The 8,204-nt window shown below is 49.8% G+C and overlaps 1 protein-coding gene across 1 annotated transcript in view; it reads left to right on the top strand.

The window, feature by feature from the left end:
- The first annotated feature begins 3,784 nt into the window (after window positions 1-3,784).
- TTLL1 (TTL family tubulin polyglutamylase complex subunit L1) overlaps window positions 3,785-8,204 on the top strand; it is a 44,636-nt gene continuing 40,216 nt past the window's right edge. Inside the window, exon 1 of the mRNA XM_017849998.1 lies at window positions 3,785-3,943. The gene's annotated coding sequence lies outside the window, so the exon portion shown is untranslated. The remainder of the gene's footprint in view (window positions 3,944-8,204) is intronic.

The raw sequence follows: 8,204 nt of genomic DNA, 5'->3' as shown, positions 1-8,204 counted from the left end.
GGCTGGAGTGCAGTGGCCGGATCTCAGCTCACTGCAAGCTCCGCCTCCCGGGTTACGCCATTCTCCTGCCTCAGCCTCCCAAGTAGCTGGGACTACAGGCGCCCGCCACCTCGCCCGGCTAGTTTTTTGTATTTTTTAGTAGAGACGGGGTTTCACCATGTTAGCCAGGATGGTCTCGATCTCCTGACCTCGTGATCCGCCCGTCTCGGCCTCCCAAAGTGCTGGGATTACAGGCTTGAGCCACCGCGCCCGGCCTTTGTTTGCTTTTTGAGATGAGGTCTCACTCTGTCACCCAGACTGGAGTGCAGTGGCGCGGTCACAGCTCACTGCAGCCTCAACCTTCGAGGCTCAAGCAATTCTCCTACCTCAGTCTCCTGAGTAGCTGGTTTTCCTTAATGCTTTTCATCTGAACCAAAACTGTTTGAACTCATTCTTTGATGAGTCATTCTAATGGCTTCAGACTAAATACCAGAGAACCCAACTGGTCTCTAAGGAAACCTGTTCAGCGGTGTGGGTTTCCTTCTTACATTCTAGGGTAATTCCAGGGTTTTGTTCTGAAAACTCTTTTTTTTTTGAGACGAAGTCTTGCTTTGTTGCCCAGGCTGCAGTGCGGTGGCGAGATCTCGGCTCACTGCAACCTCTGCCTCCTGGGCTGAAAACTTGCTTCTTTTCTTTCTTTCTTTTTTTTTTCTGAGATAGAGTTTTGCTCTTGTCGCCCAGGCTGCAGGGCAATGGTGCCATCCTGCCTCCTGGGATCAAGCGGTTCTCCTGCCTCAGGCCCCCGAGCAGCTGGGATTACAGGTGAGCACCACTAGGCCTGGCTAATTTGTGTATTTTTAGTAGAGATGGGGTTTCACTATGTTAGCCAGGCTGATCTCGAACTCCTGACCTCAGGGGATCTGCCCGTCTTGGCCTCTCAAAGTTCTGGGATTACAGGCATGAGCCACTGCACCCGGACTCGAAAGGTCACTTCTTTGGAGGTTGTCTCTTTTGATTGGTAGAGAGTATTTGTTCTCATTTGTATTGGGATTTCCCCATTTATCTGTTCTCATCACACGGTCCAGGAATTGCTCACTGTTCTGTCTACTGGGGTGCCTCTTCTAGCTTTCCAGCTATGTCACAGATTTATAGCAGATGGTCACTTAGGCAGAAAACCAAATCTGGAAACGAATCTGTTCTGGATTAAGACTATTTCTGTAATTTAACTATCTTGGCCAGGGGTGGTGGTTTGCTCCTGTAATCCCAGCACTTTGGGAGGCCAAGGCTGGTGGATCACTGAAGGTCAGGAGTTTGAGACCACCCAGGCCAACATGGTGAATCCCCGTCTCTACCAAAAATAAAAATAAAAAACTAGTCGGGCCTGGTGGCTAGCACCTGTAATCCCAGCTACTTGCGCCTGACCTTTGCCCATTTTTGTATTGCTTTTTTTCTCATTGATTTGTGCAAACTCTTTGTATGTTGTGCATATTAATGCTTTGTCATACACCATGAATGTATTTTCATTTCTTTTTCCTTTTTTGAAATGGAGTCTTGCTCTGCCATCCAGGCTGGAGTGCAGTGGCGCAATCTCAGCTCACTGCAAGCTCCGCCTGCCGGGTTCACCATGCCATTCTCCCGCCTCAGCCTCCAAAGTAGCTGGGACTACAGGTGCCCGCCACCATGCCCAGCTAATTTTGTTTTTGTATTTTTAGTAGAGGGGGGGTTTCACCATATTAGCCAGGATGGTCTTGATCTCCTGACCTTGTGATCTGCCCACCTCGGCCTCCCAAAGTGCTGGGATTACAGGCGTGAGCCACCGCGCCCAGCCCCATGTATTTTCAGTTTATTGTATATCTGGTTTCATACGTTTTTTTTTTTTTTCAACTTATGTGGATGAGTCTTCCTAGGCATGACAGGAAACCAAGCCTATATATAGGAAAATGGTTAAGATGAAAACTAAAAGCATATTAAGGAATCTGGACTTTATGGCAATGATTTTTATCTTGATGGCAAGATTTTATCTTGAAGATTTTTTTAACTAGGTTTACACAATTAGATTAGCATTGTGAGTCAGGTCTTTGGTTTCCTCTTTTCTCTTGGAACTACTAGCTTCCAGTTAATTTTCATGTTGGTCACAAATTTTCCTAGAACTGTATTCACTATTCTTTGGAATGGCCTGTATGCCGCATGGGGGCAGAAGGAAGTGGTAAAACCTGTTAAACACCCTTCTAGGTGCTATTCACAAGGGATTTAAATGTTTTCAGCACCCCTGAGAGATGATCATTATTTCCAATTCACAGTAAGGAAACTGTATTTAATATGGTGGATTTGGCTGGACAAGGTGGCTCACGCCTATAATCCCAGTACTTCAGGAGACTGCAGTGGGTGGATCACCTGAGGTCGGGAATTCGAGACCAGCCTGACCAACATGGAGAAACCCCGTCTCTACTTAAAAAAAAAAAATTGCTGGGCGTGATGGCAGGCGCTGTAATCCCAGCTACACGGGAGGCTGAGGCAGAAGAATCGCTTCAACCTGGCAGGCGGACGTTGCAGTGAGCTGAGATGGCACCACTGCACTCCAACCTGGGCAACAAGAGCAGAACTCCCTCTCAAAAAAAAAAAAAATACAGTGGGTTTGCTGACACTCAAACAGCTATAATGTATTAGAGCAGAGCAGGGATGTAAAGCCTATTGTTTCTCTTTTTTCCCACTGCCTGTCAAGTTTCAAGTGCACTCTTTTCTCCCCCTGGAGACGGAGTTTTGCTCTTATTGCCCAGGCTGGAGTGCAGTGGCATGATCTTGTCTCACTGCAACCTCCCAGTCCCTGGTTCAAGCGATTCTCCTGCCTCAACCTTCCAAGTAGCTGGTATTACAGACATGCTCCACCACACCCGGCTAATTGTGTATTTTTAGTAGAGACAGGGTTTCACCTTGTTGGTCAGGCTGCTCTCCAACTCCTGACTTCAGGTCATCCACCCACGACAGCCTCCCAAAGTGCTGGGATTACAGGCTTAAGCCACCGCACCCTGCACTCCAGTGCTCTTTTATAGCTGAGCGCTGTCTGGGATACATGCTTTTATTATGAATCAATTAAACAAGTATTTGAGCAACTACCGTGTGCTATGTCAACTACATTCCTTTTATTTATTTTTTTAAATAGTCTTCCCAACAACCTTTCAATGTAGGTTTTATCTCTAATTTACAGACAAGGAAACTGAGGTTCAGAGAAACGAAGTGATCTGCCTAAGCCACATAGCTAGTCGTTTTTTGGAGAGGGATTCAGATTCAGGTCCAGTTTCAGTTTTAAGGTCCTCACTGGGTCAGGTTGCCTCTTCCTAATGGAAGGGGTTTACAAGATGTTTTGAGGAACCCTCAGGAAATAAGGTGTTCTTCAGTGGGCCATGTGTTGATGACTCCATGCTGGGCCCAGCATATCACGTTGTCCTTACGACCACCCTAGGAGGCGCCTGCTACCAACATCACCATTTCTTCAGATAAGGAAGCCGAGGTAGAGCGGGTAGGAGACGCTAAACAGAGGATTAAGACTGAACCTAGGATTCGGACCTAATCATCACACCGCTCTACCTTCCTTTTTAGACTTAATCCCGTGCTCCAGACCCTTCTCAATCTCCTTTCTGGGCCTCGAAGGTGTGGAAGTTGGATGGCCTGGCATTTCCTAGGATTTAAGCCCTGAGCATAGCGGGCGCCCGGGACAAGAAGCTCAGAGGAGACCCAAGTCTGACTCCGGAAGTAGTCGCCCCGCCGGCGGTCGCGTCTTGGGTTGCCAGGGCGCCGCCCTGGAAGTAGAGTGCGGCGCGGGGCGGGGCGGGGCGGGCCGGTGCGCCTGGCTGCTGGCTGCTTCCTCCTGCGAGCGCTGGAGAGGGGCTGGAGGCGGGGCGGGGGCGCGGCTCGAGGCATCCCTGCAGGGCGCTCCTCCGAGTCCCTCGGCGCTCCGAGCCCACAGGTGAGGTCCTGTCGCCCAGGCCGCCGCCTCCCGGGCACCGAGGGTGTGGCTGCGCGCGGGCGGGCGAGTGCGCATGGGTGAGAGAGTGTGGGCGCCTGTGTCTACGCGGCTGCGAAAATGCGGTTCAGATACTGCTCGCCGGATCCGCGTCGTCCGGGAAGCCCGCGCTAACCATGCCTTTCTCCTTCCGCTGAGTTCCTATGACTTACCTCGTGCTGTCCGATTGTTGTTATTGCATCATTATGTTTATTATTTGTTATCCCAGACTTTAATTGTTCCTACACGTTTCCCATACATTTGCAATCTGTGTTGTTTCTGTTGGCATCTTTTGCAGGGCGCAGTGTACCTGTGGAGAGAACTCAGGGCAGGAGACAAGAGCCTTGTGTCTTCTCTCTAGGTGACTGGACCAAGACATTTCCCCTCTCTGATTCCCCATCAGCTAAGAGGGCAGGGCGAGGTAGTCATCCTCTCCATAGAGTAGCTGGGGCATTATAGGGGATTAATTCTGGAAGTGAAAGTATCTTATTCGTTAGCCCTTTTGGCATTTGCAAAGCAGGTTCTTTGCTCAGGAGACATTTGATGAGCACACTATGGTGCCGGGTTGTGGCGGTACAAAAAGATGGGCCCTACTCTGCCCTCAAATTACAGATACTGGTAAGCAGTCAGTGTGGAACATGGTACTGTCATCCAGTGCGGGCGTGGAGATGGACAGTGACAATACCGCTGTGAATGAATGCACTGCTCAACGTGAAGTCATCATTGGCATTGTTATTACTTTATTTATTTATTTATTTATTTTTTAGACGGAGTCTCGCTTTGTTGCCCAGGCTGGAGTGCAGTGGCGCGACGTCGGTTCACTGCAACCTCCGCCTCTGGGGTTCAAGCGATTCTCCTGCCTCAGCCTCCCGTGTAGCTGCGATTACAGGCGCGCGCCACCATGCCTAGCTAATTTTTTAAATTTTAGTAGAGATGGGGTTTCGCCAAGTTAGCCAGGCTGGTCTCGAGCTCCTGACCTCAGGTGATCTGTCCACCTAGGCCTCTCAAAGTGCTGGGATTACAAGCGTGAACCACCATGCCTGGCCATATTCTTGTTTTTTTTTTTGTTTTTTGAGATGGAGTCTCACTCTGTTGCCCAGGCTGGAGTGCAGTGGCACAATGCTGACTCACTGCAACCACCACCTCCCAGGTTCAAGTGATTGTCCTGCATCAGCCTCCCGAGTAGCTGGAATTATAGATGTGCGCCACCACGCACAGCTAATTTTGTATTTTTAGTAGAGACAGGGTTTCACCATGTTAGCCAGACGGGTCTCGAACTCCTGACCTCAGGTGATCCACCTGCCTTGGCCTCCCAAAGAATCTGCATTTCTAACAAGCTCCAGGTGCTGCTGACCCATGGGCCATGCTTTGAGTAGCACTGGACTAAATGATTGTTTACAACCCAGGTGCCATGGAGAAAATAAAGTGACAATGTGGTAGAATGAGAAGGATTGAGATTGAGTGGTTGGGGAAAGCCACTCTGAGCAGTTGACTTTTGAGAAGGGGCCAGATCTGGAGGAAGAGCAAAGGCTTGAGACAAAATGCAGTTTGTAGGGTGTCAGGAGCTGAAAGAAGGTCAGGGGCTACAGAGGGTTGGTGAGAGACAGGGACTAGGAGGTGATGGTCCAGATCTGCAGGACTGGCCTTGTAGGCCATGGAGGACCACTAGGTTTGTTTTTAGTGCAATAGGAAGCTACTGTGGGGTGGTGAGCAGGGTGACATGGTTAGTGTTGTGTGTGTCACCCATTGGTCCGCTGCTCAGTGGAAAATGGGTTGTAGTGGAGTGAGGAGAGTAGCAGGGGACAGAGTGGGGCCTGCTGCAGTTGCGCAGGAGAGAGGGGACACTATGGGAGTTGAGGATGGATTTGGAATCTTCTGGAGTGGAGCTGAACTGGTTTGCTGCTGGATCAAATTAACCATCCCTTCCTTCCCAGGCCACAGGTGAACTGTGATGTGTTGTTGAAGCCCTGTGCTGCAGGCAGGCCTTACAGCTTGTTGAATGTGTCTCCTGCGCTCCCCACCCCCGTTTGGGCTCTCAGTTTAATGTCTCTCTGTCACAGGCCTGGCACTGAGTGGCTGTCAGGGCTGTGTGGATGGATGAGAAGTTAAACCATCAATGGCCCTGACACCCAGGGTATTCGTGGGAAACCTTCTCTTTGAGCTCATGGCGATACTACGCCGTTGCCCCAGGAGCAAGACCCAGGCTGTCTTCTGAAAATAACCAGCAGCTCTCTGGTTTCAGAATGGCTTTCTGTGGTGGGCACACCTCAGGTGGTGACAGCCGCAACTCCAGTTCTGAGCTGCATTCAACATAAAAGGTCAATATGTCACTCTCTGTTTTTCCTGGTTAGGTTTTTATGATACTCAGTTTAGAAAGTGGCATAACATGGCCGGGCGTGGTGGCTCAAGCCTGTAATCCCAGCACTTTGGGAGGCCGAGGCGGGTGGATCATGAGGTCAGGAGATCGAGACCATCCTGGCTAACATGGTGAAACCCCGTCTCTACTAAAATACAAAAAACTAGCCGGGTGTGGTGGCGGGTGCCTGTAGTCCCAGCTACTCGGGAGGCTGAGGCAGGAGAATGGTGTGAACCCGGGAGGCGGAGCTTGCAGTGAGCCGAGATCGTGCCACTGTACTCCAGCCTGGGGGACACAGCGAGACTCCGTCTCAAAAAAAAAAAAAAAAAAAAGAAAGTGGCATAACATTCAGATGCATCAATTCACGTGAACCAGGAGAGACACAACATGTTACTCAGTGCCCTTAACCCTACTTCCGTTTTTCTGTGTTAGGAGGAAGCAACAGTAAAACAATCTGATATTAGGTATTTGTTTACTTTTCTAAGGAAGAGGGCTTAATAGTGCTTAGGGTTGAGAAGGAATCACCCATTTTTCTGCACTGTGGAGCGTGGCCCGGTGGATCACTTGTCTACATACGATTTTGGAGCCCCACACCAGACCTGGCTGGCTGCGTAGCAGACATGAGAACAGATGCGAGTCAGCCCACTCCTGAGCCAGCCCACTCTGCTGCCCGGCAGAAGGCTGCTGTCTGATGTGGGAGGCATATGTGAAACAGCAGTTGCCATCTGGTATGGGAGGGAAGCATGTAGGCTGTCCGCAGGCTGCACTCTCTCCTCTTCTTTTTATTCTCTGGCCCCCATTTTCCTCATTTGTAAAATGGGGAGAATTCCTGCTGTATGAGTCTGTTCTCATGCTGCTAATAAAGACATACCCAAAACTGGGTAATTTATAAAAGGAAGAGGTTTAATTGACTCACAGTCACAATCATGGCAGAAGGTGAAGGAAGAGCAAAGGCACATCATACATGGTGGCAGGCAAGAGAGCTTGTGCAGGGGAACTCGCGTTTATGAAACCATCAAATCTCACGAGATTTATTCACTACCATGAGAACAGTAAGTGGGGAACCACTCCCATGATTCGTTTATCTCCACCTTCCCCTGCCCTTGACTCGTGGTAATTATTACAATTCAAGGTGAGATTGGGATACAGTCAAACCATATCATCTGCCTTTGGGCATCACATGAAATGATAATATGAATATACACAGTGTAGAAGAATACTCATAAACTACCCCACCCAGTGCCTGACGCATGCTAGTGTTTAATAAGTGATACCTTTTGCCAGGCGCAGTAGTTCACACCTGTAATCCCAGCATTTTGGGAGGCCGAGGCAGGCGGATCCCGAGGTCAGGAGATCGAGACCATCCTGGCTGACACAGTGAAACCCCATCTCTATTAAAAATACAAAAAAGTAGCTGGGCATGGTGGCATGCGCCTATAGTCCCAGCTACTCAGGAGGCTGAGGCAGGAGAATCACTTGAACCCAGGAGGCGGAGGTTGCAGTGAGCCGAGATCATGCCACTGCACTCCAGCTTGGGCGACAGAGCGAGATGCTGACTCAAAAAAAACAAGTGGTAGCTTTTGTTCTTAGTGATGATATAAATATGTCATTCCTGGCCGGGCGCGGTGGCTCAAGCCTGTAATCCCAGCACTTTGGGAGGCCGAGACGGGCGGATCATGAGGTCAGGAGATTGAGACCATCCTGGCTAACATGGTGAAACTCAGTCTCTACTAAAAAGAATACAAAAAACTAGCCGGGCGAGGTGGCAGGCGCCTGTAGTCCCAGCTACTTGGGAGGCTGAGGCAGGAGAATGGCGTGAACCCGGGAGGCGGAGCTTGCAGTGAGCCCATATCGTGCCACTGCACTTCA

This window comes from Rhinopithecus bieti, unplaced genomic scaffold, assembly GCF_001698545.2.
Source record: "Rhinopithecus bieti isolate Rb0 unplaced genomic scaffold, ASM169854v2 scaffold_33210, whole genome shotgun sequence".
In the NCBI taxonomy this organism is placed as follows: domain Eukaryota; kingdom Metazoa; phylum Chordata; class Mammalia; order Primates; family Cercopithecidae; genus Rhinopithecus; species Rhinopithecus bieti.
The sequence above is the reverse complement of the archived record's forward strand: the minus strand, read 5'-3'. Positions and strand labels throughout refer to the sequence as shown.